The following is a 24,532-nucleotide window of genomic DNA, read 5'->3' as shown; positions in this document are numbered from 1 at the left end:
TTTCAACATTGTCTCATAATTTCTAACTCCCTGTTCTTTTGAACACACCCCCACATAATTTAATGAATGTCTTCTCAGCAAAGCAGAGTAGGAGGTGAATCCTGAAAGCCAACAGGAGATATGTCAAACAGGGAACCACCTAATCAATATGTCTGAGCCCCTCCCCCATCTGCTCTCATATAAATATAATCAAAAGCTCCCATTTTTATTCACTCTTGCCCGTACGTATAATGGATTAAAGTTGCCCTTTTCAAGCCTTAAAAACATCCGTGGCCGTAGTTAACACTAGTTAGGATTTCAATCCTCATACACAATAATATAGCTACAGAAAGGAAATTCAACAATTAGGAATGAATTACTCATGATTTTGTAATGTCTAAAGAAAATGAAAATTCAACCATGACCATAGTTATCCTTAAAACTTCTGGCACTAGGAAATTCAATGAATCCTTTTAAAATCCTAACCTTTGAGCAACCTTCAGAACACTTTGAATTCCAGAGCTTCAAGACAAAAAATAAATAAATAAATAAATAAAAAGCAAAAAAGCAGACACATTTCTGTACACAGCTCTTGAAATAATTGAAAAGAATATTCATTAAGTTTGTCATCACTCATAAAAGGAAATTATTTCCCCAGGAATGTCACCAGTTACCTGTCTGTCTCATTGCTTCAACACGACATGATGCAGTCAAGTATGGATAATAATAATAAAAAAACCCATCATTTTCAATTTGTAGGATCAAGATGAGAGATTCTTTCATGTTGTCAACACTTAATATTCAGTATAAATTTATAAATACCTGAGTCTAATATTAACAGAAAGTAAAGTGGCTGGGATAACTTACACAGGCTCAATCTGTGTTAGTCATAAGAAATATTACATAATTAACAACATTACGATACACTGTCATTATCATCTTATCAAGTTTATGGGCTTCAGGCTCATGGTTGACAGCATTCAATTACTGGGGAAGAGGTGTAAATACAGAAAATCATTCAGTCACTTCATGTCTGAGGATTGGGCACGCTGGCATTTATTCTCTCCTGTGCAAAGTGGCTGAGCTGCAGCTTACAGAACTGGAGAGCTTACTTATAGCAACTGCAACTTAAAAGTATCCTGGCCCACACCACTACCACATTCACTTTAAAAGTAAACTTAACGGAATCCACAGAGACAGAAAGCTTTCAAACACTCAAAAAAACCTAAACCAAACCAATACATTGATTAAGTTTGATCAGAAACACACACACACACACACACACACACACACACACACACACACACACAGAAAGAACCCAAAATATAAGAGCTTTTCCTATTTTATCTCTTAGCCCATGGCTTGAGACTGTGCTCTGCGCACTGCAAGAAGGAGATGACAGGGAAGCCTAATGTTCAGAGCCCAGTGTCATCTACAGGCATGGTATAATGCTGGGATATCATATGACTAATTTCAAACTGCAGGGCCATAATTCTGTCATCCAAGTAGCTTGATACAGGTATTAGGACAGACATGTTGTCTAATGGAGATAGAAACATAGAGCCCAGAACTGAACACATATTTTTTTTTTTTGTCAACTGCTATTCAACACAGTCATTAAGAACATACAATGTGAAAAGCGCTGTGTCTTCAATAAACCCCATCAGGGAAACTGGATATCTGTCTATAAAGATGCACAAGGACGCAACGGTTTCCCGTTTTCCTTTTCTTCTTTTTTATTAATTGGCAATATGAGTGTGGTAGGATAGAATCTCAGCACAACTTTGATGAGTATCTTTTCTGCTTTTGCAGTCTTGAGAATTGAAATCAGAACCTTGCATGTGCTCAGGAAATACACACAGATTCTCTCTCTCTCTCTCTCTTTCTCTCTCTCTCTCTCTCTCTCTCTCTCTCTCTTTCTCTCTCTCACACACACATACACATCTATCTATCTATATCTATAACTATCTATATTTATATCAATATATAGCACTGAGATATACTCAACCTAGTTTGAACTATTTGGACAGATAGTGAGGTTGAACATTTTCTCACATGTTTATTGATCACTTTTATATTTCATCCTTGGAAAACTGTCTACTCATCCCAAAAGCCTCAATAAGTTGATTCATTCTTGTTTAGTTCTCTGGTTTCTTAGACACATACTTTCATATAAAACTCAGGTACAAATAAATAACAGATTTAAATGTAAGAACTAAGACTGAAAAAAAAAAAAACTAGAAAAGACAATTTAGGACTTTTTCAAGGCATTCCCCAGGCAACTGTTTCTTTGTATGACTCTCCCAGACACAACTATCAAGAGTGAAAAACTGGCAAATGGGTAAACTGACAAGCCTTGAAATGGCACAAGAAATAATAAGGAAACAACTCGAAGACTCAAAAAATATGTTCAAATGACAAGTATATAGATAAACCCAAAATATATAAGAAATTCAACTCATGGATTGGAAAAAATAGATTGGTTAAAAATTATCCAAAGAATGTCAAAGGAAACTTTTCAGAATAAGCCACACGAGTGGTCAACAGGCTTATGAAAAAAATGTTATATTTAGTTACCAAGAAAACACCACTTTAAACAACAGTGAAATATAAATTCTTGCTTGTTAGACTAGCTGTTAACCAAACCCCAAATTTCCATGTTAATAAGAATATGAAGATAAAAGAAAGATATTGATGGGAAAGGGAATGTTCTAGTTTGATTTTTGCTGCTATAATAATACTGACTAGAGATGGCATTGCCCACAGTGGGACAGGCACTTTCAAATCAATGGACAATCAAGATAGTCCTTCACAGACATGGTCATAGGCAGATTGATCTGCTCAAGTAAGACTCCCTGCTTGGTTGATGGAAGTTGACAGCTTAAACTAACTAGGACATAAATTAATAAAGTTATTATAGACAGTACTAAAAGTTATTTTTTAAAACGTAAAGACAGAACTACTGGATGATCCAGTAAATATACTACTGGATACATAGCTAAAGGAATTGAAAAATCTATTGGTTTAAAACATGTATTCATCTCCACATTCTTCACAGTAGGGTTGACAGAGCCGAGGGGTGGGATTAATCTAAGTATCAAACAAGCCATGAATGAGCAAAGGAATGCAGCATGAGCCTATGATGAAAAATGACCTACCTTATAACAAATGGAATTCTGGGATAGAGACAACCTGAATGGGCCTGAATCACGTTAGAATGAATGAAATGATCCAGTTAGAGAGAGGAGAAGGCTCATGGGAAAGTTATAAAACTCCAATAGCCTGGCAAATACAGAAGTGGATGCTCACAGTCATCTATAGGATGGAACACAGGGCCCCCAATGGAGAAGCTAGAGAAAGTACCCAAGGAGCTGAAGGGGTCTGCAACCCTATAGGTGGAACAACAATATGAACTAACCAGTACCTCCAGAGCTCATGTCTCTAGCTGCACATGTAGCAGAAGATGGCCTAGTTAGCCATCATTGGAAAGAGAGGCCCCTTGGTATTGCAAACTTTATATGTCTCAGTACAGGGGAAAGCCAGGGACAAGAAGTGGGAGTGGGTGGGAAGGGGAGCAGGGTGGGGGGAGGGTATAGGGAACTTTTGGGACAGATTTGAAATGTATATAAAGAAATTATCTAATAAAAAATACTCGAAGGAAAAAAAAACCCAAAACCCTCCAAGAGTAAGTAGTAGAGAAGAGAATCAGAATCTTAGGTAGGAAAGGCTCAGCATTGGAGGTGGAGTTCAGGTTATGTGAGGAGAACACGAGTCTTCTTGACCTCAGGGGATACATTTCAGGTCTGTATATACTACTTTCCTTCTGTACTTACAGAACAATGATAAATTATGGTTTGCTAACTACACATAGTAGGAAATAAATAACTGCTATAAAAGAGAAAAGTTAAGTTTTTTTGGAACTTGATTTCTGTCAAGGTATCTTACTGTACTTACTGTACATCCCTCTTGTGATGGTGTGAGATGGTACAGTGCTGGTAAGGAGATGAAGCCAGGTGAAGTGACATGGGCTATTCATCTACCATGAGTCTACTGATAGTTTTCTGTTAGTCTACCGTCGACCTGACAGTTCATCAGGCACGGAGCCTGTACAACATAAATACATAGCACAAAGATAATTCATATATATCCTAGGTGAGGGAAAAAAAAAGCTAGACAAAATTAGAGTTCACAGCGCTACTCAGAACAACCAATGGTTTTAAATGTGGAAAAAAAATACTTATTTCTAGCATTTTAAAAATATTTTGTGTAAATGTCTGTTTTCCTTTCCCTTGGAGAGATATCCAGTAGAGAGGTGAATATACCACCTGGTACTACCTTCCTGGACAAGAAACTAAAACTGATTTGGAAGATCCTGTCCCCCTCTGCATGGTCCCTAGCATGTATACAGATCCTCATGGGCCTGCAACCTCAGCAGTATTTGTCAGTCTTCACCCCAGTGCGGATGAAGAGCAGTTTCCATGTGATTTCCATTCATGTTTCTACAGTGACTAATAGTGTGGAGCATCTTCTTCCCGGCTATTCACACACCCTTAGAGATGAGTATCTTCAAACCATTTGCACATGTACCTTGTTCTAAGTCAGAGTGTCATTGAGTTTTAAGACTTCTTAAATAATTCTATGTAATTTTTATTTCCATGTCTGTGCTCTAGTAACTCTGTGGATGACATTCTCATTTTCTAAAACATATAGGTTTTAGGATAATGACTTGCTGTGAGGTTTTTCTGTCTAAGATAATGATCATGATTAAATTATCTTTTTTTCCCAGAAAGAGATATATAATTGTTCCTCATCATTTGTTAAATAACAGAGCATTTATAAACTGAATTATCTTTGATATTTTATAAAAAATTCAGTTGATCATACTTGAGGACTTCCTAGTTTTTTCTACTGTTCTATGTAAATATTAGCATTTAAATATCATACTGTTTGACTTTGTTATACTTTATTACATAGTTTTATATTAAGACTTCAAAGTAAATGTTATATATTCCGTCATTCCTTTGACTTTTTAAAAATATATCTACATCATTAATATTTTATATCAATTCATCAATCTATAAATGTATATTTTAGGATTCTTGCTGAGATTATATTAACATTTGACTACTTTAAAGACAATGAAAGCCAGGTGGTGGTGGTGCACGCCTTTAATCCCAGCACTTGGGAGGCAGAGGCAGGCGGATTTCTGAGTTTGAGGCCAGCCTGGTCTACAAAGTGAGTGCCAAGCCAGGGCTGCATAGAGAAACCCTGTCTCGAAAAAAAAAAAAAAAAAAAAAAGACAATGAAAGCTTAGAAACACTGAGGCTTTAAATTTATCAGACGGCACAACTGCTCTATTACTTCGTTATTTTAAAATAGCACAGATATTTTGTGTAGAAATCATGAACACTGTATTCAATTTATTAAGAAGCATTTCATATTTTTGAGACTTACTGTTTCCTTTTTAATTATATACAGGAGTGTGTGCATGCAGACATAGTCATGGGAACTTGCCCCACACAAGTGCAAGAACTCACAAAGATCAGATACATCTGATATCTTGGAGATGGAGTCACAGACATTTTGACTGGTTACTGGGAACTGACCTCGCATCCTCTGGAAGAGCACTAAGTACCCTTATCCACTGAGCAATCTCTCGAACTTTCAACTTTGATATTTGTAGGCATATGAATGTTATGGTTGCATGCAGGTAAGTGAACTCCATAGGTTGAATTCCCATAGGGTTAGAAGAAGACATTAGATCTTTCTGAAACTGGTGGTTGTGACACAAACCCAGGTACTCTATAAGAGCAATAAGTGCTCTTAAACATCAAGCCATCTCTCTATCCCTGCATTTTATAATTTTACCTGATTATAAATGACATTTTGTTTTACATCTAGCTTTTAGTACCACAGAGTAATGCTGCTCAGTAGTTTTCATTGATTCTCATGTCTTTTTGGTTTGGGTGGCACAAGATTAAAAGTTTTATCACCACTTCTTTTCCTTTAAGGCTGCCTGTATGATTGACAATTTTCCTTGTGTTTGCATGAATTCATGAAGATTTTATACAATTAATTTAAATTTGTGGTACATTTTGGCTTTTCATAATCAGTTTCATCATAGGGGAATTTTATTTTATCTTACTTTATTTTGTTTCTTCAAAAACATTGTCCATTTAATTTTCAGATTGACTGGCTTGCAGATGTCCACAGTATTTGTCCAGTGTCCTTTTTTTCCAGGTGAAGCCTGTAGGGATGCCTGTCTTGCTATGTCAATTTCTCTCTTCTTTAAAATCTGACCAGTGCCATAGCTAAGGGTTTCCCAGTTACACAGACTCCCCACAGGAGCAGCCTCTTGTTGGGCTAATCTTCTGCTGCTGCTTTGTTTCTATGTAATCCAGTCCTTGATTTATGCTCCTGGCTTCTTTGTTTCTGCTTGCTATTCTTGCTATTGCTTTACTGGTTTTGCTACATAGTATTTTAGGAACACATTTAGGTCGCTGATTGGACATTTTTCTGGACATAAGCAGTCCCTGCATAAACTTAGCCTCTATTGCATAGCCCTGTGCTATCCATCTTGAATTGGTAGTGATTTCATCTTTAGTTCATTCAAAATTACTTCCAAAGTTTTCCCTGAAATATGGATCATCTCTAAATGTGTTGTTCAACCTCTATGTAAATTGTTATATTTCAAGTTGCTTTTCTGTAACAACTTTCTACTTGTTCGTCTGGGTCACAGATCACACTGAATACACTCTTCCATGACTGACTGAGATCTGCCTCATGGTCTGTAATACGGGCTCTCTTTATGGGTGTTCTAGATGCCTTTACTCTGTTGGCTGTAGCTATACTCAAGCAAGACATTTTGCTTCAGTTACCTGAGTCTTGTCTACATTTACCAATTTCTCTACTTCTCCCATCAGTTACCAAGTATGGTGTGTTGAACTTTCCTCTATAACAGTGGCCTTCTCATTCTGGTCTCTATCTGCTAACTGGAGTGTGGCACTCTGTTGTTACATACATGGTAAAAGTGGGGTATTTTTTCCTCCTGTCCCCAAGCTCCCAGAATAACCACTCTAAGATTCAAATTATATTTACAAATTCCTTGGCCATAATTTTGACTGTTCCTCAGCTAGCTCATAAATTAATCATCCCACTATCCTTTTCTAAGTTTTGTCACGTGGCTGACTACCTCGGCTCAGCTCTCATGCTGCCCCCTCCATCTTCCCAGGAGAATCCTTCCACCTTGGTTCTGTCCCAGAATTACAGCTCTCTACTTGATGTCCCACCTTCTATTTCCTGTCTGAGCTTCTAGGCCAATCAGCATTTTATTGAAAGGTACTGTACCCATATGGTACACAAGAGATATTCACGACAGATGCAGATATATTTAGTACTGTTATATCCTCTAGAAGAAGGAACTTTTTATCATGATGAGATGTTTCTATATTTTCCTGATATAATTTCTTGTCCTAACATCCATGTAGGTGTTCTGGATTTCTTCTGCTGAATTCTTGCATATGTACTAATTTCCCTCTTCTTACTTTTAGTACCTTGTGCAAACATGTCATAGGACTGTGCTTTTTCTATCTCTCTACTCATTCCCACCGTATCTGTTTTGCAGGCTTTCTACAGACCATGAATTTCGACTCTGATGCTAAGGATAGGAACTAAGCAAATACTACAGTTTCTTTACTTTTCCTTTTCACTCAGGAAACAACAACAACCACCACCACAAATCAACAGCAACAAAATAACCAAGACCAACCATCCAATCAACCAAGAACCAAAAACTATTACTGCCCCAAATTTTCTCTTAAAATCACCCCAATCCCCCTGCCACACCTCTCCCCCTCCCTCTCTCCCCCTCTCCCTCTCTCTGGATCCCTCTGTTCTTTTGGTTTGGGGTATTTTTCCCAAAGATAGCAAATCTGGGCCATGCCTGGAACACATTCCCCTCAGTGATTCTCCCTGTGAGCAGTTAACCTGATACTGCAGGAATGAAGAAGTAAGAGCCCTTCTTTCACTTCCTCTTTCTACAGACATTTGTTCAACACTTGCCATATGCCATACACGGATTTCTACCCTGATATAAATTACAAATATAAAGATATTGGTAGTTACTCTTAAGAAGTTAAAATTCTTAGAGAATAAGCTATTGGTGTTCTGTTCAGGAAATTTTCCCCTGTGCCCATGCACTCGAGGCTCTTCCCCACGTCCTCTTCCAGTAGTTTCAGTGTATCTGGTTTTATGTGGAGATCCTTGATCCACTTGCACTTGAGCTTTGTACAAGGACATAAGAATGGATCAATTTGCACTCTTCTGCATGCTATCCACCAGTTGAACCAGCACATTTTGTTGAAAATGCTGTCTTTTCCACTGGATGGTTTTAGCTCCTTTGTCAAAAATCAAGTGACCATAGGTGCATGGGCTCATTTCTGGGTCTTCAATTCTATTCCACTGATCTATCTGCGTGTCACTGTACCAATACAATGCAGTTTTTACCACAATTGCTCTGTAGTATAGCTTGAGGTCAGGGGTGGTGATTCCATGAGAAGTTCTTTTATTGTTGAGAATAGTCTTCACTATCCTTTGGATTTTGTTATTCCAGATGATTTGGAAATTGCTCTTTCTAACTCTATGAAGAATTGATTTGGAATATTGATGGGGATTGCATAGAAGCTGTATATTGCTTTCAGCAAGATAGCCATTTTTACTATATTAATCCTGCCCATCCATGAGCATGGGAGAGCTTTCCATCTTCTGAGATCTTCTTCAATTTCTTCCTTCAGAGACTTGAAGTTTTTGTCATACAGATCTTTCACTTGCTTAGTTAGAGTCACACCAAGATATTTTATATTATTTGTGACTATTGTGAAGGGTGTTGTTTCCCTAATTTCTTTCTCAGCCTGTTTATCCTTTATGTAGAGGAAGGCCACTAGTTTGTTTGAGTTAATTTTATATCCATCTACTTTGATGAAGTTGTTTATCAGGTCTAGGAGTTCTCTGGTCTAAGATCAAGAACTGACACATGGAATCTCATAAAATTGCAAACCTTCTGTAAGGCAAAAGGACTCTGTCAATAGGACAAAACAGCAACCAACAGATTAGGAAAAGATCTTTACCAATCCTACATCTGATTGAGGACTAATATCCAATATATACAAAGAACTCAAGAATTTAGACTCCTGAGAACCAAATAGCCCTATTAACAGACTGCTGTCTTTTTTTCCTCTGGATGGTTTTAGCTCCTATGGTCAAAGATCAAGTGACCATAGGTGTGTGGGTTCATTTCTGTGTCTTCAATTCTATTGCACTGATCTTCCTGCCTTCACTGTACCAATACAATGCAGTTTTTTTTTTAAATCACAATTGCTCTGTAGTATAGCTTGAGGTCAGGGCTAAACAAAGAATTCTCAATGTAGGAATACTGAATGGCTAAGAAGCACCTAAAGAAATGTTTAATAACAACCTCAGTCATCAGGGAAATGAAAATCAAAAGAAATCTGAGATTCCATCTCACACCAGTCAGAATGGCTAAGATCAAAAACTCAGGTGACAGCAGATGCTGGCAAGGATGTGGAGAAAGAGGAACACTCCTCCATTTTTGGTGGGACTGCAAGCTGGTACAACCTCTCTGGAAATCAGTTTGGCAGTTCCTCAGAAAATTGGACATAGTACTACCTGAGGACCCAGCAATACCACTCCTGGGCATATACCTAGAAGATGCTCCCACATGTAATAAGGACACATGCTCTACTATGCTCATAGCAGCCTTATTTATAATAGCCAGAAATTGGAAAGAACCCAGATATCTTTCAATAGAGGAATAGATACAGAAAATGTGGTATATTTACGCAACAGGGTACTATGCAAATATTAAAAACAATGAGTTCATAACATTCTTAGGCAAATGGATGAAAATAGAAAATATAAAAGAACACACATGATATGTACTCACTGATAAGTGGATATTAGCCCAGAAGCCCAGAAGCTCAAAATATCTAAGATACAATTCACAGACCACATAAAGCTCACGAGGGAAGAAGAACAAACTGTAGATACTTTGGTCCCTCTTAAAAGTGGGATCAAAATGCCCATAAAAGGGGTGACAAAGACAAAGTGTTGAGCACAGGGTCCCCAATGGAGGAGATAGAGAAAAGATCCAAGGAGATGAAGGGGTTTGCAGTACCATAGGAGGATCAACAATATGAACTAACCAGTACCCCCAGAGCTCCCAAGGACTAAACCACCAACCAAGGTATACACATGGAGGGACTCATGTCTCTAGCTGCATATATAGCTGAGGATGGACTTGTTGGTCAATGGGAGGAGAGGCCCTTGCTCCTATGAAGGCTCTGTGCCCCAGTGTAGGGGAATGCCAGGGCCAGGAATTGGGAGTGGGTGGGTTGGTGAGAGGGGGAAGAAGGGAGAGGGGATAGGGTATTTTCAGAGGGGAAACCAGGAAAGGTGATAACATTTGAAATGTAAATATAGAAAATATCTAACAAAAAATGAAATTATCAAATAAAGATGATTCCAAAATCAGAAAAATAAGTTAAAATTCATTGTAGAATACAATTATCTTCCAAAGAATATGTGTATGTGTGTCTTACAAGAAGTTCCACAAAGAAAATGAGCACGATGCTATAAAAAGTCACAGTAAAAACAGAATAAATCATAAGAAGGATTTTGCTAAGGAAGAACTCTTTGACCAAGATCTGGAAAAAGTAGCTGTTACTCACAATGACTGAACACACTGGAGACAAAAAGTGTATTATTGAAATTTTAGTTCATGCTTGTGCTATTAACAGGAAAATTTACAACAACTTTGATTGGCATTATCATGAAAACTAATTAGTTTCAACAATTTTCAAGTTAGCATTGTCTTGTCATACAGTTATAAATGAAATTATGGGTTTATGACTGGAGGAGAAAGAAATGGTATTTTGCATACTGTGAGACAGAAGAGACAAGAAATGAGAAATCAATCTCTCTCACTCTCTCTCTCCCTCCCTCCCTCTCTCCTGGTTCTTTTAATGTAAGACACATTTTAATGACTGTAGAGATTGTTTTGGTAAAAACAACAAATAAGAAACACTTGTATTTCAAAATTGCATTTGTTAGTTTTTTTCCAGATATGATAATGCAACTTAGCACTTCCTTTAATGTATATAGAGGAGAGATAAATGAAATGATCATATACACAGGGTATTTGAAAACCTGACCTAGTGGTCCAACCATGATAATGTTCACCCACAACTTTTTATTTGCCTTCATTTTACAAAGGATTACTTCCATCTCCTGTATTAATTAGCAATTTGTGTTTAGTAAACCACTCCTGTGTCCACTAGCTTAATATAATATCCATTTAGTTTCCTCCAGAGTCTGTCAAGTAGTTTTTCTGGATCCCCCAAAAAACTACTGGTCAGTAGTTTTGATCTACTGACCCAGCAAAAAATTAGCTTAGGCTTTTGAAAAACACTTGAGGGTCAGACAGTTCTCCTGATTCAGATGGTCTTGTGTACAGACATGGAAACTGGCTAACGATTGGGTCACAACCATTTCATTATCTACTAGGCCGCATGACACTGGATCCTAAAGCAGTCAAGAGGCAGTCTCTATTGTGTAAGTATTTTCAACAATGCTCTTTGAATATCCCATTGGCCAAAGCATCCCCCTTTGACAAGTATAGACAGTGATGTGTGTGTGTATGTGTGTGTGTGTGTGTGTGTGTGTGTGTGTGGTGTTTTACACTAGATTATGTCATTAGGTGAACAGAAAACCCAAAGTAATACATTTTTTGATCCTTTCCTCACTACCATCCATATATAAAAAGTACCAAGAACTGGAAACAAAAATCAGATCCTTGCATTGATGTTCCCCTGATACCCTAGTATCTGGGACAAGGTATCAGTTAACCTTTTTGTGGTAACCCTGCAACAGCAATTGCATATGAGTTTATCAAAAGAAATAGGATAAGGCAAGACTTTGTAGATCTTTAAAAAAAAATCTGTGGATGGCCATGAATTGTGGCTTACTGGCCTTATACACAGGGCTTCAATTGTCACCAGAACAACCTGGAATGAAGCAATACCAACAGAGAATGGAAGGATACTGACTTCAGTTCATAACACACACACACACACACACACACACAGAGACACACATACACACACACACACACACACAAAGGTTTGTGAGAAGACCTTAGTCAGTCTAAATTTCGGGATGGCCTATGTGCCCTCAGAAGTCTTGCAAATGAAGGTCATATTACATGCCACTGGGGTCATTCACTCAAGAAAGAGCCGAGACTTTAAATTGCTTAAAGGGGAGAGGCACTTGAAATGACAGCAGCTGCAGTCACTAATAGCATGGCACCATCCTTCACTTTCAGACCCATATCCATCTCCTTCAGGATTTGGCTTTGAGATATGAAGTTACTTAAATTATAGGAAATATGGCTAGAACAATACATTCTGCATGGCTCTAAGTCTTTGGGGGGAAAAAAATCAATCAGACAATGAAAAATGCCATGAGGAACTTCCAGACCTCACTGTAATTTATATTTGCTTTGCAAGACTATTAAAATTAAATGTGAATTTATACATCATTCCAGGCAACTGATGTATCGAGACACTAACACTGTTCAAAACAAATCTTTGGTTGAACAATTTTTCTGTTTGCATTATAGATCAAATGGCTACAGTCAGCTTGAGTAAAGCAGCACACAGTTAATTCATAAAGGAAAAAAAATTTGGTTGACTAAGCAATAAACATCCCAGTAGGCAAGATTATTTAATGCTAAGAATGTCTAAAGTAGAATCAGAGAGACTTCCGTGGTTACTTCCAAAGGCATCCCAGAGAGAAAAAGGAAAGGTGTACTCAAAGTCCAAAGTGTGATAAAGCTGTGTGCTTATTTCACAACACAACCCCACTTACTGAGAGGAAAACAAAGGCCACCCTTGGTCCTTCAGCAATGAACTCAGTGTTGTACACAATAAAATTAATAGAATTTGTGAATTCAGAATTTAGTTGTTTCAAAAGGTAAACAGCTTCACCACACCGAAAGGCCTGTTGTAATTGGACTTGAATAATTGGGGTTAATATTTGTTAGAAACCAGGACTTAAATAGAAAGACTTACAGGTTAACCTAGCTCCGAAAAGCAACACAAGGGCATAGGGCAATAGTGACTGACAGACACCATCTTTCTCAGCAAGTGCCCAACCCCGGGTCTGTGTGTTTACCCTTGACTCTCCAGATAACTCACAAACCCAGTGATATTGTTTCTCTTTTGTTGCTGTTTTCTGACAAAGCAAATTTGGGAAACGAGGCTTTATTTTACAAGATGGCAGGGAAGTCAAGGTAGCAGGAACTCTCTTTAGGGAAAACAGTAGATACGGACAGCTGCTGAGCTTTCTCCCTGATATAATTCAGGATCCTGGTGAATGGGGTTATAATGTCATGTCTTCCCACACCAACTGATCCTATTCACATAAACCGCACAGGAACACCCAGAGGCCTATCTCCCAGATGATTCTAGATCTCGTTAAGTTGATAACAATAATCACCATAGCTACAACTATGAGTTTGAAAAATTATGGAGCATTGTTAATTGTATTTAAGAGGGTGGCCCCTAAGTGGTCTAACTTGGTCTAGGGAATAGCCACACACTTAAGAGTATATAGAAAACTTCACGGAACTCAGTGGGTTAAAAAAGGAATAAACAAAGTTGAGCAGGTGTGAAATGGGGTGTATCTTATAGTAGATGGGAAAAGGGGGTACAAATGTTCAAAAGTCAATGCCTGAAATTATCAAAGAATTAATAAAACCATTAAAAGGAATACAGACTTTTCTTGCCATTATTCTATTAACAACACACTGCAACAGCCACTGGTAACTGCGCTCTGCATTTTAAATATTCTAAGCATGATTTTTAATGCCTCACTGCAAGGGTTAAGTCGGTTTGATGCCAACACTGTCCTGTCTTCTGTAAGGAACAGCTGCATCTAAAAGGCTGGAGATTGAAGGGTGTCTTGGGACCAGTCCCCAACGGATACTAGGGGATGTCTGGATACCAAACTTGAGAATGCAAAAACCGGAAATCTAAATTACTCATTTCCTATTTTAAGTCCTCAAAACCCAAATACTCTGAAAGTTTTGGTGCAGAATGTACTTTGAAAGAAGAAATTAGCAATTGAAATGGTATGGTGTTTAAGATATGTAAATGCCCTTGGGCTTTTGAATTAAAATTCTACCAGTATCATATCATATGCAGGTCTTCAAAGTATGCATATGCCATGAATCACTTGATGATATTTTTGTGATTCAGAACTGTAACTATTGGCTGGTCTACCTCCACTTAGGGCATAAACTGATGTATCAAGAGATAAGCCTTTCTTCCTATGATGTGCAAACCCCTTCAGCTTCTTTATTTCTTTCTCTAACTCCTCCCTTGGGGACCCCATGCTTGGTCCAACGGTTGGCTGAGAGTATCCACCCTTGTATTTGTCAGGCTCTGGCAGAGCCTCTCAGGAGACAGCTATATCAGGCTTCTGTCAGCAAGCACTTGTTGGCATCCACAATAGTATCTGGCTTTGGTGACTGCATATGGGATGGAGCCCCAGGTGGAACAATCTCTGGATGGCCTTTCCTTCAACCAACTAGACGCCCCCCCACCCCCGAGCTCCCAGGGACTATGCCACCAACCAAGGAGTACAAATGAAGGGACCCATGGCTCCAATCACACATGTATCTGAAGATGGCCTTGTCAGGCATCAATGGGAGGAGAGGCCCTTGGTCCTGTGAAGGCTGGATGGATGCCCCAGTATGGGGGAATTCAAGGGTGGGGAGGTGGGTGTGGTTAGGTGGGTAGGGGAGCACCTTCATAGAAGCAGGGAGAGGGGGATGAGATAGGGGCTTTCTTGGGGGGGGGGAGGTACCTGGAAAGGGGATAACCTTTGAAATGTAAATAAAGAAAATATCCAATAAAAAATTTAAAAGAAAAGAGATAAGCTTTTAATCTATTCCATAAAAGCTACCAATGTAAACCAGGCCAACATGACTACCTCCGGGATGTACATCCTAGTAAGTTGATGAGCAGGGTTGGCAACATCCTATTTCCTCCCTTCCTTGTTAGGTACTTTAACCACATATTTGCATTAAAAGGAGTTCCTGTGTTTTTCAAAAACATATTGTTTTCCTTACTGCTTATCGAACTACGTACAAACAACTCATTCGAGGGAAACCGATATTTTTCAGGAATCCACTACAGTCCACAGGGCCTCAATTCTGGCGATGTATTATCAACTTGATGGGCCCTAGAATCACCTAGAAAATAAAACCATCTCAGCACATCTGTGAGTGAGTTTCTGAATTTGGTAAGTTGCAGTGGGGTGACTCATTCTACATGTGGGCGGGACTATTACATGAGTTGGAACATCTGTGGTACTTCCTGAAGATGAAGTGTGACCAGCCTCCACTGTGCCTTTCCAGAAGATAAAGTGTGACCAGCCTCCACTGTGCCTTTCTTGAAGATGAAGTGTGACCAGCCTCCACTGTGTCTTTCCAACATAATGGGATGCATCCTCAACATACGAGCTAATGAGTCCATCTTCCCTCAAACTCCTTTTGTCAAGTGTTTTCTGTATTTTCATGGAAATAAGATAGCAATTTATGTATGATCAATTTAAAAAGTTTATAGAAATTACACTTTTGGGGCCATTGAGCTGTAAAAGGTAGGCTTGAGTGTCGAAAGACACAGATAAGACAGATCCACAGACAGAATAAAAGAGATACAGAGACGTTTAAGGATAGAGAGTACAGCTATCCAAATGGCTGGTAAATTCCTATAAAATATGTTATGAGAGATTCTTCAATTATCACACCAAAGGGCCTATGTTCATCTTAACAGAATCATCTTACAACACGAAATATTCTTTTGAAATGCAGCTGGGTCAATGGATAATTTAAAACTTAATGTCAGCTCTCCTTTGTTTTAGATTGCATATTACTATCAAGAGTTGATCTGGAGAAAGCAGTTTAAAAGAACAATTGTAGTTAAACAATTGTAGTGATTTCTTTTTCCTTTTTAAATCTCAGATCATAAATGCCTTGAGCATATATGAAGCATGCTACTATCATGGAATGCAGAAAGACAGAGATTTGTAACTTGATATTTGGGAAACTGTGAGGCTAACAGTTACTTACATCTGTAAACTTTCAACTACTATAGCTAATAGGATTAAAAACTATTGCAAAGACAGTTATAAGCATGCATTTCCTAAGATAATTTCTTAGCTCTACTACTCTTCAAGAATTATACATTCTAAGCAACCTTTGTATTATTAGATGCTAAATGTCAATCATGACTAATAAGAAAAACTACCACCCCATTCAATCAAAGATGAAATAATTATATGTATAAACTGATAGTCCCCCTAAAACATTATTAGAACTCAGAATGTTTGTTAATTGTCTGTTTCCTTTGACTAGGCTATCTCCCCCTGTTTTCATTCTACTTGGGATGAAAATCTATCTCAATGTTGTACCTTGCATCATTCTTTCTATCTTATCTTCTATTAGAGTTCACACTTCATTTACCACCTCAAACTTTCTCTTTGGTTTTTTTTTTTTTAGAGTTTTTATAATTATGTGTGTTTGAAACACCAAAGCAATTTAAAAATAGTTGAAAACTACAAAATAGAACATTCATTCATCATTCTGTTGAACTCAAGATAATGAACAGTCACCAGAAAAAATGAATCAATTTCCTGACTGTCTTTAGCATGAGATGTGAATCTTGAAGGTCTCAATGAATCTCCATTATATTAGTGTAACAATCACAGGATTATCTAGATTTGAAATGTAAAAATACTGTGTATTCCTATTCATTGTAACAGTGGCTTGTTAAATGGCCCTTTCCATGCGCATCAATTATGTTTATCCACCCATCATTCACAGTCCTTTATATCACTCACCTATTATTCCTACGGACTGAGGATAGTAACTAGTAAGCATACCAACATAGCAGATCATAGCAGCGTGCCTCTAGAAATTCACAAGGAAATTACAAATGGCTGTTTATATCGTTTGAAATGATGACATGATACATAGGTCAGAAGTTGAATGAATAAAGAGTTAAATAACCTTAGATCAGGGAGAGCAGTATTTCTTAATATAAGGTAAGAGAATAACATCATAGATTATTAGGCAAATGTATTATTTCCTATTACAGTCGCCTGCACAACAGTTTACAGTCCACGGAGACACTGATTGAGATATTTATTAGATATAAACAGCCTCAAGTTGAAAGCAGGACTTCAAAGATGTCTTACCTGCTTGTGTATTTGAAATTTCTCTAACCATAACTCACTACACAAGCTCAACAGTGTATACAGCCCCGAGTGCCCAATTATTAAAGACAGCCCTCATTTAACATTCTACAGACCAATGGTGAGGTGGGTTATTCTGAACTCTCACTGCTTGGGGTGAGAGAAGGCTAGAGAAAGGGGTGGTCTGCGGTGCTGTTTACAGAAAGAAGTAGGCTTACGGGGCTCTAATATAATGAATGGGTGATCTCTTGCTGAACAAGAGATCCTGGAAAGTATGAGAGGGTCCCAAGTGTAAGGAAGTAGAAGCTGAGTTGTGTCACTGGAGACCTATCTTGGCAGCACCTCTTCCTGCATTTCTCCTTTTCTGTTTCTATTCTATTCTACCACCCTCTGAGCCATAATGGATTGTAGAACTGTGAGCCATACAAATATTTCTCATGTAAGCTCCTTTTCTCTAGTATTTGCTCACAGTGACTCAAAACACTGACTAATATAGATTGCTTTTATAATACCCTGAGATTAGGCTCAGACAAGACTCAGGTTAGGCACCCATAAATCACCAACTCCTTCATCAACCTAAATAATTCAGGGACACATTTTTATTTATATCTATATGTTTCCTGCTGGCAATATAATAATATGGTTCAGGCATTAAAACTGGAAGCTCATCAATTCTATATACCTTTCACTTTTGCTTTTTGTTATAGAAAACATTTTTTTATGCCATTCTACCAGGTAGCAGGAGGCAAAGCAGAGCTGGGGGAAACTGGAGGCCAGTGGTTATTGCCAGATTCCCTGTTGTCCAGGAATGGGAAATAAGGCTCTGTTCTCACTGTTTTCAGATATTGATCCCTGTTTGCCAATTACCCTGATGAGCCAGGAGCATGGAGACCTTAGGGGCTGAGGTAAAAAAACGCCTCTTCTCCTGGAAGAAAATGTGCTTTCTCCATATGCCCTTGGGCCATCTAAAAATCAATATGAGGAGCAACCTTTAAAGACTGAAATGCCATCCAGACACCTCTTCCCCGTGGGCTGTGGAGGAAACAATAGCTCCAGTGAAAGGTTTCCCACAGAGATGCTCTGTGTGGTAGGGGGCAGTGTGGTAAAATATCTTGCCTTGGTGATATCTACAGCAGCCATGTGATCTTGTCTCTGTCTGGTGTTGTCTGTCAGGGATACTGATTAGCAATCCCTGGACTGGGTCAGAGTCTAAGACGGACCATGCTTCTCTATATTTAAAGATCTCATATTATAGTAAATTTACTACCATATACTCATATTTCATTAAATATATTTATTATCAGATCTACTAAAATCACAGGCTGATTCTTTGTTTAAAATTATTCTTTGTTTAAATTTCCATTGACAAAAGCCAGACATAGTGGTGGTGCACATCTATGGTCATAGCGCATGGGAAGTAGAAGCAGTTGGATCTCTGAGTTCAAAGTCAGTCTGGCGTGCATAGTGAATCTGAGGCCAGCCAAGTCTTCATAGATACCAAAAAATTTCACAGATAGCAACGCTATGGATTTCTAAACCTTCAACACTCAGCCAACCAACATGGACTTAATATTTAATGTTAACATGTCAAGAGTCAAAGCTAAACATGTACTCTGATTATGTAAGATCTACTGTGAGGCCAACCATGTAAAGCTAGACAGAAGAGACATGTGACTTCCATTCAGAATAAACTACTATGTATAATGTAGTGTCCACACTAGATGGTTTTCATTGGAATTCTATAAAGGACTGAATAGAACTCTGTATTTATACCTTCAACATTAATTTAACAAGAGTCCCCATGTAGCACTGTCAATAGCAACATACACAGACTATTTTTATATAGCCAACATAAAAAATATGTCGTCAAACTAAATTGTTTTATTCAATGATGCATTAGAAAGTTTTGAAAAAGAAAACTACTCTAATGTTCAATCATGCCTAGAAAGTGAATCCACTGGGGTTTGGAGAGGCTTAGTGTTAGAGGTTTTGCCCTCCATGTGAGAAGAACTGGGTCTGGACATGGCCAAGGACACATGCACACACAGACATTGAAATAGTAAATGGCTTTTGGTAGTCATTTTCACAATATTAATTCTTCTAACCCATGAGCATGGAATGCCTTTGTATTTCCAAGTGTCTTTCCCTGTCTCTTTCTTCAGAGATTGAAAGTTTTCATTGTCAAGGCCATATTTTCCTTGGTTAGATTTATTTCTAGATATTGTGAATGAAAATATGTTTATGATCTCCTCTGTATGATTGTTGTGGGTTTAAAAGAAAAGCCATTTACTTGTGCACAAGCACAATGGTTATCCTGTCATATAGCTGAATTTATTTATCATTTTTAGATGATAGATGATGTTCTGGTAGAGCTTTTGAGATCTCTAATGTATAGTATCATGTTATCTGGAAACAGGGATAGACTTCTTATTTCCCTGGTTGTCTTCCATTGATACCCATACCCTGCTTTTGTTTTATCACTTCATCTAGTGCTTCAAGCACAGTATTGAAAAGGAGTGACAGTGGCCAGTCCTATGTCATTCTTGAATTCAGTGGGATTCACTCAAGTTCCTCTCTATTCACTCAGGTTGCTATTGTCTGTGTAATTTTCATATATATATCTTATTATTTTTAGGTATGCTCCTTCTAGCCCTACATTCTCTAGTTCAGTTTATCCTAAAGACTTGTTGAATTTTATCAAAGACTTTTTACTACATCTATTGAGATGGTCATATAAATCTTTCCTTAAGTCCATTCATATGTATTATTACATTCATTGACTTTGTATGTTGACCCATGCCTGAAATTCAGGAATAAAATAAACTTGGTCATGGTGGGTATTCATGTATTTAAAATCATTATTGAAATGTATTAACTGTGCTCATCATGTTGTAGAGTTTTGGTGCTGTTTTTTGTGTTCTCAGTGTACTTTGTGATTTAATAATTAAGGCTTTGTATTTCTTCCCACTGTCTCTTGGATATGTCCATTTATCTCTTTAGCATGAAATATTACTTCTATTTGCTTTAGGATGAATAGTAGATAGATAGATAGATAGATAGATAGATAGATAGATAGATAGATAGATAGGATTTTTATATGGCAGAACATTTTCCCCTTTCAATTATGGCAGATAATTTTGCTAGATATATCAGTCTAGGTTGACTGCCATGAGTTTTTAGAACTTGTAATGCATTGTTCTAGTTTCTGTGGCTTTCAAAGCTTCCATTAAGAAATCAGCTGTCATTTTGGTGTGTTTTCCTTTATTTGTGACTTGCTTTTTTTCCCCTCTTGCAGATTTCACTATATGTTCTTTGTTATGCATAATGAGTGTTGTAATTATGGTATCCTGTGGAGATTTTCTGTTCTGCTTTTTTCTATTGGTGTTTGTGCACTTCTTATCTTTATAAGTCTTTCCTTAGTTTGAGGAAATTTTCTTTTCTGATCTTGTTGAAGAGCTGATCTATGCCATTGACTTGGGTATCTTCTCCCTCATTTTTATCTATGATTTGAAGGTTTGGTTTTATACAGTGTCCCATACTCCTATCTATGTGTCCCTTTCTTGTATTTAAAAACTTCATGATTCTTGCTAAGTTGTTCTAGATATTCTACCTTTGAGTGCTAAGATTCTGTCTTCTGCATCAGCTACTCTACTTGGCCATTAAAATTTTAATTCCATCTTCATTTCAGCTTGAGTCCTCTTCCATGTGCCCTTTTTCAAGGCATGAATTGTCTTTGTCATATCCATCGGCCTTATGTTTTCCTGGGAATCATCTGGGCATATATTTTCTTTGTATTCTTTCGTTTTAATTTCAATGAGCTACTTTTTGTGTCTTCTTTCAATTTCTTAGAATTTTGATGAAGTTTATGATTTAAAAAAAAACAAAAACAAAACAAACAAACAACAACAACAACAAAAGTGTCCTGGAGTTCATATAGGTAAATATTATTGGTAGAATTTGGAGGGAAGATACTGGCTTGATATATCAAGTTGTTTGTATGTTTGCAATGGGATCTGGGCAAGTGGACTTCTCTTTTTACTTCAATATCTGATTTAAACAGAGCTGGTTAGGGCAGAAGAGAAGATGAGCAGGGGAGTTGAGTCTAGAGGTTTGCATGGCTGTCAGTGAATGGAGTCAGGGAGAAAGCAGGGAATGAGCTGCTATGCAGGATGCGAGTCTGTATCTAAGCCTAGAGAGTCAGAGTGGACAGTTGGGTAGAGACCTTGGGTGTGACATATGAGTGGCCTGTGGGTTGGAGGACAGGCATGGCAGGTACTGGCAGAAGTCTTGAGTTTGGCTGCTGTGTAGTCAGGAGAGGTCAGATTAAGCAGTGGTAACTGAATGTGGGAAACAACTCAGATCTGGTAGATTAAGGAATGTGCCTGGGTGGGAGGGTCATGAAACATATCATGCCAGAAAGGGATGTGCAGGATCTGGTGGAGTCGAGAGGTTGGATCACATTTAGCACCTTAATAAGAAAATTGGATCATCAGTGGGCATAACAGAAGTCAGTATCAATACTGAATAAAAATGGATGGGGTGAAAGGCATAATAATTTAACTATCTAAAACTTACATTAACCAATGATCTGAAACATTTTTCTTCCTCTAGAGAAGCAAAACATAGTTGAGTTTTTGTTTGTAGAAGACAGAGTAGGATGTCTTGAAAGTCATTCCAGTCCTGTGAAAGTCTCTCTTGCATCTCTTCTCCCGTCTTACTCTGCCTACTCCAGTCTTCTCCAGGAACAATATTTTGATCATGGTGTTTGAGAAACTGATTATTAACATATTCCCGTCAGATAGAAAACCCAAGAAAGGCTTCCCTTGGACCTCGGAAGGGAGGAAATTCTTGTCTCAGGATCTTTCATAGATCATTGAAATGGAAAGCACGCTACGATGCTTAAGGTGCGAAAATTTGGTATCGATCAAAATTATTTGTTTGCATAGTTACTGCTCCTCATCTCTCTGTCTTTCCAGCTCTTTGTGCCTCTGCCTGTCTCTCTTCCCATTTCTTGATGGCATGACTTTGAGAAAGTTGCTTTATTCATCATGTTAAAAAAAATCCCCAAACTGAACTGAAAATGCCTGAACTCATCTCACATCATCTCCTGAATTAAATTACTGAACATGAATTTTCTTCTCCAGTCTACGGAATTAAAATGGACCCACAAGTCATATCTCTGAATATAGCTGGTGCTGAGTCCCTAATTTGGCAGTGAGTGTTTTTAGGATGTTGATGGTGGTATCCCCTAATTCTTGCTATGTCCAGAAATCTTTTAATTAAATTAGTCATCTATATTTTAGGAACATAAAAGACTAGATTTAATAACATAGATAAAATATACTCTATAAATTTTTACATTTTAAACATTTGTAAATAAATATTTTATATACCTAAAACTAATAAGATTATTTTTTCATTGAAAATAGTTATACTGTGCAGCTGATTTCATGCATCCTTATTGCCTGCACTGAAAGAGTTTATGATCTACTTGGTTCTATATGATTTGATGAAATAATTTAACTCATCGCTCCTGTCACAAATAATCTGGCATAGGCCCAGATCACATAAACAAGTGAGTTAACACTACTGAAGATTACTATATTTAATGATTAGCCACAAATGTCAAGATACATCTTGGGAGATATAGTATATCATTCCTACCACCACTTGTTCCTGTAACTAATTTACTTAAAATTGTACTGGAAACAAATATACAACATCAAATGGAAGGAAAAAGAAACATCTAAAATGTGATTTTATTGCTTCCCCAAATTCCTTTACTCAGTTTTGTATGATGTATGTCAGACCTTAGCATGAAACGTGGACTGAAGGTTCTTAGCTTCCTAGAACACATCTGTGGTGGCGAATCCTAAACAAAAGGGGTGCTGGCATTAAAGTTAGAATACCCAGCCAGATTCTGGTCTTCAAGCCATGCAGACAGAATAGAGGGCCACTTGGAGCATTAGAGGAAGGATTAGAGGTGGAACTCTGCTTACTGGCTGTTTAGCATATGAGTTGGAAGACTGAGTCAGTGTCTCAATGTTCTGAATACGGATAGAATCAGGAAAATCTGCCATTAAGAAACAAAGTGTAAGGTGACTTTAAAAAAACAAAATCAATGTTTTATAATTTACCCTGGAAGTGATAACATTTGGAAGTAATTTTCCATAGAGATGATTTAGTAGCCCCACAAGACGAGATATTTTTTTTTTCTTGCTTAAGCTGAACATACCGCATTAGAGGATCTAAATGATGGTGAAGCATCGTGTTGCAAAAGCTAAATTTCAAATGTTTCAAGAACCAGTATGGGACATTATGCTTTTGGTTTCACAGATTAAAGGCTTGCAACAACTGCTAGACCACAAACGCCTGCAGTGGGGGAGTAGCCTGAGCTACAGGAGACCTACACTTCAGTAAAACCAAGTAGAGTAACCACATGAGCAATCACAACAGGGGGCTGATCAAGCACCAAGGAAGGAAACTTATAACAATGAGGATAGTTAATAGTCACTGTGCCCAACCTGAATGCCTTAATTTGGTGCCATGCCCTCTGCCTTGTAACATTTACTATTCATGGGGTTTGGGATAAACAACCTACTGTTCTTGTTTCAAAGACAGGGGGACTTAGAAAAGTTCGATACTCTGCTCAGTAAATCAAGAAGTGAACAGTGACAGGAAGGATGATAAAAACTTAAGCTTTAATAGTCTTTAGGCATATTTTCAGCATAATTAAGAGTTTCCAATCAGTAATACTCTTGAGAACTCTAGTCATATGTTCCAACTGCTATTGGAAGTTAAAAATATGTATCATAGTAGAGTTTTAGGATGAGAAACATAAGTCTTCATAGAAGAAATTAAGAACAAGATTAATTAGCCTAAAACATCATTTTAAATATTTGTACATTAACTTTATAAAATAATGCCTATGTATTGAACATTATTATCAGACCTACTATTAGACTCTATTTATATATTAGTTTATTTAATTTTCAAAACTTCCCAGAAGTCATGCCCAGAAGGTAGCAGGGTCCAAATTGGAACTAGAATCCTTGATCTGTTTCAGGAATCTTTATTCTCAGTCAGCATGTTGTAAACAGTGGCATTTAAATACCTTCAACCTCCCAGGTCCCATTTTCCAGGCCTTTATTACTAGTAAACATTGGGGAAATGATTCCTTGCTGTCACTCATAAAATATATGAAAAATTGCCAGACACT

The 24,532-nt window shown here is 37.7% G+C and overlaps 1 protein-coding gene across 12 annotated transcripts in view; it reads right to left on the bottom strand.

Annotated features, from left to right (window-relative positions):
* Positions 1-24,532, bottom strand: part of Dlgap1 (DLG associated protein 1) — an 852,341-nt gene that overhangs the window by 717,573 nt on the left and 110,236 nt on the right. The gene's annotated exons all lie outside the window — the stretch shown is intronic.

The sequence above is a fragment of the Mus musculus genome, chromosome 17, assembly GCF_000001635.26.
Source record: "Mus musculus strain C57BL/6J chromosome 17, GRCm38.p6 C57BL/6J".
Lineage (NCBI taxonomy): Eukaryota > Metazoa > Chordata > Mammalia > Rodentia > Muridae > Mus > Mus musculus.
This window is presented reverse-complemented; position numbering and strand designations above follow the sequence as displayed.